This window comes from Mesoplodon densirostris, chromosome X (assembly GCF_025265405.1).
Source record: "Mesoplodon densirostris isolate mMesDen1 chromosome X, mMesDen1 primary haplotype, whole genome shotgun sequence".
Classification (NCBI taxonomy): Eukaryota; Metazoa; Chordata; class Mammalia; order Artiodactyla; family Ziphiidae; genus Mesoplodon; species Mesoplodon densirostris.
In genome coordinates, this window is record NC_082681.1 from 80,239,377 (window position 1) to 80,246,388 (window position 7,012).

Sequence of the window (7,012 nt, forward strand, 5' to 3'; positions counted from 1 at the left end):
GTTTTTATGGGCTGAGTGATTTCATATGCTAATGAGTGGGGGGATTATTCCAACTATTTCGGGGAAGGGGTGGGGATTTCCAGGAATTGGGCCACTGCACACTTTTTGTTCTTTTATGGTTAGCCTCAGAACTGTCATGGTGCTGGTGGGTGTGTCATTTAGATGTTAATGTATTACAGTGAATGTATAATGAGACTCAAGTTCCACTGGAAGTCGAAAATCTTCCACCATCTTGGACCTAGTTGATTCTAACCAGTTTTTGTTATGTCCTATGGCTATGTCATTCCTTTAAAGGTTTTGCCCTGCCCTCTTCTATCCTGTTTCATAGTCACCCGCCTTCATCTGGGTGGGGGGGTCTTAGTTTCTGCATAACAACTCAAAGATATGCGTAAAATTGGTACGTATATCCCTCGAGCAGGAACTAGGATTCTGTTTTATCACTGAACTATTATTATTACTTTTCTTGCTTAACTGCTTTTCCTTTGTTTCTGCATTCCCTCACTTCCCTAATTAATAACTGCATGTGCCTGCTCTTTGGAACTCAGAGAAGGCCTGGAAACTAAAGCCTTTCTCTACAAACAAGAAACGGGGGACATGGAGGGCCTTTTGTACTTGAGAAGGCCCTGCAGGGTCCTTTTTGGTTGCAATCTCCTCTTTTCTTTGATGCTTCTCAATCTTGAGGGGAATGGGGGAGGGATAAGAAAGGGAATAAAGTTTTGGATAGAGAGGTTAATCATAAACTCAGCAGGGGAACTTGGTTTTAGGGGGGACTTGTTTTCAGGCCCAAAGGCCTTAGCCTTGCAAGAACAGGTGGGACACCGTTAGTTTCACAGAGCTCCACTTTGTTTAACCCCCAGAGTTTCTAAAGTCACAGCCATTTTCTTTCTTAGCCTCTACAGCTGACTTAAAGAGGTCAGAACTAGAAGGCCCTTTGGAGACTACCTAGTCCAACCCATCCATTTTTCAGAAGAAACTGAAGCCCAGAAAGGCCAACAATCACGCCCATCAGGTTAATGAATTAACTAGACTAGAACCAATTGCCCCCCCTTTCTCCCCCAAGCCACTAGCTTATGTATCCATACCTGACCATCTTAAGGCATTTTCAAAGCACATGAATTACTTCCATTTTACTTCTTCTGAACCAAAAGCATGAAACAGGAAATTGACTAGAAATCACTGGCCTTGCTTCTGACTCTTAGTCTTATTCCCTACGAACACCCAATAATTTTCCTGGTTTGTACTTTGCCTTGAGGTATTCTTCCATTTTCTCATTCCTGTATTCAACCGAGTGCAAATACTAATCTTACCTTGACTGTTTCAGAATCCCACCACCAAAAAAGGCTCTGTGCAACTGTCTTTGTTATTTAATTAGTAACATTTCTTTTTTGAAGAAGCAGCTGCCAAGCTGTGCTTAAACACACTCTTAAAATTTTGAAATTTGAGGGAGAAATGAGAAGTTTCTAGTATAAGTGGTTTCTACACAAAACTGCCCTTTTGGAAAGGTCGAAACCCACTGACAAAGTACCACTTAACTTATGAGAAGCCCCAACATCTGAGGGGGTGATCAGACCTATTCTGGACAAGCCAGGGAGCTTCTTTCTGCAGATTCTGATGGGTCCAAAAACTTACTGTCAAAGTAAATTGCTTCTTCCAAAAATGTCTTTTGGGGAAGCTGGAGAACAGAATTCTGAGAAAAGCTGGCTGGAGTTAGCATTGGTTAAAGTTATAACTAATATAGTTGCTGTTTTGATTTTCTTTTTAAAGTTAATTTTATTTATTTTTTTATACAGCAGGTTCTTATTAGTTATCTATTTTATACATATTAGGGTATATATGTCAATTCTTCTCCTTAAAAAGAAAAAGTTAAATTGAAAATATTACGGTGAACAGAGCTGAATGAATTCAGTTCAGAGAAAACGACCCACTTGGTCCTGTAAGTCCCTGTGGAAAGGCAAGCTACTATAATTTTTTAAAGGTAAAATCATGACTCTCATGCAAATATAAAAGGAACACATGTCAAAATTGTAGTCAATTCATTAATTAATGAGGGAAGCAGTAAGATGTTACAACCAGTTCAAAGGAGAATTCAAAGGACATAGATTCCCATAGGCAATTAGGAATGCTGCAGTGAATTTTCAAATAGATGCAAAACTGGTCAGTATCCATGGGACAGTAACCAAGTGCATTACACCAGGCAAAATTCATTCGCATTTCTATGAATAAGAATATTTTGCACTATCCTTAGTTTTCCACAATTTATAGAGTTGTTAAATAGCTCAAAGCCAATGAAAGGCACGTAACACAGAAGAGTGCACAAGTCAGGGCATCCAATAATCTTTTTTGCCCGTTCAAAGTCTCACAAATTTCCTTGACACTAGAAAGAACCGTTGCAATCAGACTGCTTTAAGGTCAGCAAGCTCCATAACCCTTGGGGGCCCAGGTCAGGAGGCAGCCAGGGGGATGGCCTAAGAAAACCCTTGGACGTGTAACTTGACACTTAAAAGAAAATTAGCAATGCCCAAGGTGGATTAGAAAAACCCACTGGTGGCTTTTCCAAAACCTTAGGAGCTAGAAAATCTGACAAGTAGAGAGATCCACCCATGAGACTGAAAGCAGCTGGTGATGGCCTGAGAAGGTCTGTGTAAAGGAAAACACATGTCTCCCTTTGCTACTCTATCTTGCAGAGCCCAACTCAGGACATGTGGTTGAAATACAACACCTTGATTCTTGCCTGGCAACAAAGTACAAGTAAATATACTCCCCATGAGCAGGCCCACTGGGAAACTTCAGGAACACATTAGGGAGGATTGTGAAAAATTCTGCCAATTTTTCTAGCACTTCACGTATTGTGTAACAGATTTTCTATTAAGTGCCTGTACACCTTTGGGTTTTATATATGCCTGAAAATGAGTAGAAGTCCAGAAATCAAAAGCAAGCCAGAGTCTTTTCATTGGTGCTTTTCTCCATTCTTCAGCAGTACTCATCAACTTGCCTTTTTCCTCATCCCTTCATTGACCAGCTTGGAGATAACTGGCATCTTGGCATCCCTTATGTTGTGTGGAAAAGCAATGGCATGGGATAACCTGAATGCTTTTATAGTTGCCCCTTTCCCCTTCATCCCTCTCCAGCAACAACCCACACCATTAGGAAGCTGGAAAAGGCATGAAACAGGCAATTATACACACACAAAAATAGAGGGGAAATAAAAGCACTGGACTAGGATTCAAGAGCCACCCACATCTAACCCCCGATCTAAGATTCCTTCTGGATCTTAGATGGTGTGATTTAACACATTCAACCATGCTGGTACTAAAGAAAAATAACCATTTTATACATATTAAAGTTGCAAATATTATCAAATGCAACGTTGGTTTGGCTTGGAGGGAGAGGATGGAAAGATATCCTCAACACTGCTTCAGGAGAAGGATAAATTAGGACAATTTTTTTGGAAGGCAAGTTGGCAATACATATCAGAAGTCGTAAAAAATATTCATGTTCTTTCACATAGTAATTCCACTCGTGGCAATTTGTCGTTAACGTAATCTTTCAAAAGCAGGAAATAACTATATATGCAAATACATTTTACATGCCATTATGCATAATCTCAAAAAAACTGGTAATAGCTAAATGTCCAACAAAATCAGAGTAGTTAAGTGATTTAAGATACATAAAAAAAAGACACATAGATTGAATGGAATATTATGTGGGCAATAAACATCATAATTCTGAGGACTGCAATAAACATAGAAAAGCCTAAATACAATAACATTAAGAGGTTGAGGCAAATAGAACACATAATTGTATAGACATTTTCATTGTGACTCTATAAAAATGTATCTCCAGAAACAATTGTTTAATGATGGGGTTACAGATGAATATAATTTCTTTTTTCCTTTTATAAAGTACAGTTTCTAAAATAAGTTAAAAATAATGTTAAAGCAAATAAATAAATGAAACAAGTGCTGGCCTAACACCTAGGAGCCTAATATTAGAATCTCTTCTCTCACTGAGCTGCCCTTTGAGATCTACCAGCCATCTGCTTCTAATGCTGGAGGAGGAAAAGGGAGAAAAAAGGGTGTCGCTAAAGGAGAGGTACCCAAGAAAATGTGCCTGAGACAGCCAGAAGATTTATTGCTGCTGAATGCCTCTGCTTACTGTGCTGAAGAAGTTGAGCATTTCAATGCATTAGGTTTCTCAGTGTCTCCATTTAAACTTATTTAACAATAGAAAACATTATTTTCAGCAACTATGAAAATAAATATTTCTTTTCCAGAGGACTTAATAGTTACTTTTTATTTATTCAGTGTTTATCTGAAGAGATGTTATAACAAAAATAAAAGACATTTAAAAGTCATAACATTTCCATCATGTGAACAGTTTCCCTTTCTGAATATTACCTTCAGTGAGCATTAATGACTTTTACATATTGCAATTATGGAATACATGCCATTTTGAATTCTATGTTTTCTCTTACCATTGAACTGCAAGCATGTTTTCACTTCTATAGTCTTCACACTTATTTTAATTACTGCATAGTATTCCTTATTGATCATTTGTTAAACCTTGTCCCTAGTGTTGATCATTCTAGGTTGTTTTCAAATTTTTGCTAGTCTCCATTCCATTCTGATGAAAAAGAAAGAAGCTCTTTTGAGGAGGATTGTCTAATTGATTAAGCTAAAAGGCTTCCAACCCTTTTTTGAAAGCCTGTACTTGGCTTTCCAACATTCTAGGCCAGGGATTGTCCATGAAGATGACTCTCTGAGACTGGGTAGCCAACATGCAGATTTGGGAGAGTGCTGGCAGCTGGAACAAAGTTGCTGCTGGTTTTGCCCTGTTCTGTCTCTGGCTAAATAGGGAAAAGTCCCTCCCACGGGATAGATCAGAAGGAAAGCATTAAGCTTGTTTTCCTGGGCTGGACAGGCATTTAGGTAGACGCAGGTTCACATGCTAGATCTAGCTCTTACCAGCTGTGTAATTGGCACACCTCTTTTTTTTTTCTGCCGCACCGCATGGCTTGTGGGATCTTAGTTCTCCCACCAGGGACTGAACCTGGACTCTTGGCAGTGAGAGCATGGAGTCCTAACCACTGGACCACCAGGGAGTCCCTGGCACACCTTTCTTAAACTGGGCCTCAACCCCTCATGTGTAAATGAGAAACTGGACTCAATGATATTGGAGGTCCTGCTTAATTCTGATATGCTATGACTAGTTATCCATTTGTCTGCTCTGCAATCTTGTTGACTTCCTGTTTAACCAATTCAAACATTATTCATTTTCCAAAGCCCCTGATCCAGTTTTGTCTCCCTCACTCTCAGGCAATAACCTTGACCTCACCTTCTACTTGACTGAGTCTCTCTAGTCATCTTCCAGCATGAGCTATTTCAGCTTCTTCCCTTACCCAGTCTCTTTTCTCCAATGTTAGAGAAAGAAATTTTTCTCATTCCCTGCTTTTAATCCCAACCCCTCCTACTTCTATAGAGACTGTGCTCCATTAATTATATCCTGTCAACAACATTTTAAATTTCTCCCTCTCTTCTGCTTCCTTCCTCTGTCTATAACCATTCTCAGATATTTCTCTAAATACCATCCCTGGAGCCAGTCACCACTTCAAAATTTTGTCCTTCCCTATCCCTTTGCCACCAAAGTAAAAACTGGTCATTCATACACATGTTTGTATTTCCTCTTCAAGGTCACCAATAACAGTCTAATGGTACTTATTCCCTTAAATTATTCTCCTCTGCTAACTACTACTTCTCTTGGCTTTGCTGGAAACTCTTCTCCCACTTCCAACAGTAGGTTATTTTGAAACATACTGTTAAGTGAGGAAGTAGGATATAAGATTAAATGCATACTAGATAAAAGATGTACATGAAAGCTTAGGAAGAAGAAATACTTACAAATGATAAAATGGTTGATTTAGGTGGTTAGATTTCTTCTTTTCTACTTTCAAAATGTCCTGTAGTATGGTTATATTACTTTTATAACTAAAAGTAGTTTTCAACAGAAAAATAAAATAAATATGTGTGCTATCCTCAATTCTACCCTTGGTCTTCTCTGTCCTTTCTTGCCTCTCTTTCTCCCTTGGTGATGTCATCTATTCCTATGCATTCAATCATACCCTCAATGACAATAACTCCCATATCTATATCTTTAGTCCCTGCTGATCTCTTGGAATTTCTAGCCACCTGCTGGAAAGTACCATCTGGAGGGACTTGTTACAATTTTACATTCAAAACCATCTCTTCTATCTGAGATGTTAGTAAGAAACCTTAACATATCCATAACATTGGCCATCTCTTCACTCTCCAAATATAACAGGTAGGTTCTTTTCACCCTAAGCTAAGCCACCATTCTTTAACTGTATAACTGCAACTTCTAGTTGGTCTTTCCACTTTCTTCCTCATTCTGTTCATATACCTGTGTGTATGATCTGCTTAAAATATGAAGCAGATTATGTTACTCCCTTCCATAAAACTCTCTAATGATTTCCATCTCAATCAGAATAAAATCCAAAGTCTTTACCATTGCCTATAGGGCACTACATAATCTTGACCTTAGCTGCATCTCTGAGCTCATCTCCTCCTGGTGATGTCTTCTGCTTGAACTGTCTTCTTTCTGTACCCCTTCCCCCCAACCCCCTACAACTTCTCGCTTGCTTAGAGGCTGACACATGCTGTTCCCTCTGCCTTGACTGCCATTTAGTCTCCCCCAACCCTCCACTCCCATCTTTCTACATGAGAGAATATAGCTTCTTCCTTCTCATCCTTCAGCTCTCAGCCTCAAATTATCTCCTATAGAGTCCTCCCCAGATCACTCTGTCAAAAGAGGCCCATTCATGTTATTCTGTATTACAACACCCTGTTTCCTTCAGAGCACTTCTCAAAATTTGTAGTTTCAATTATTTATTTGCATTTTGGTTTACTGTCTGTCTCCTTCTCTGGACTACGAGTTCTAAGAGAGTGGAGACCATTTTTATTTTGTCCATTGCTATGTAACCCAGAGCCTGGAACAG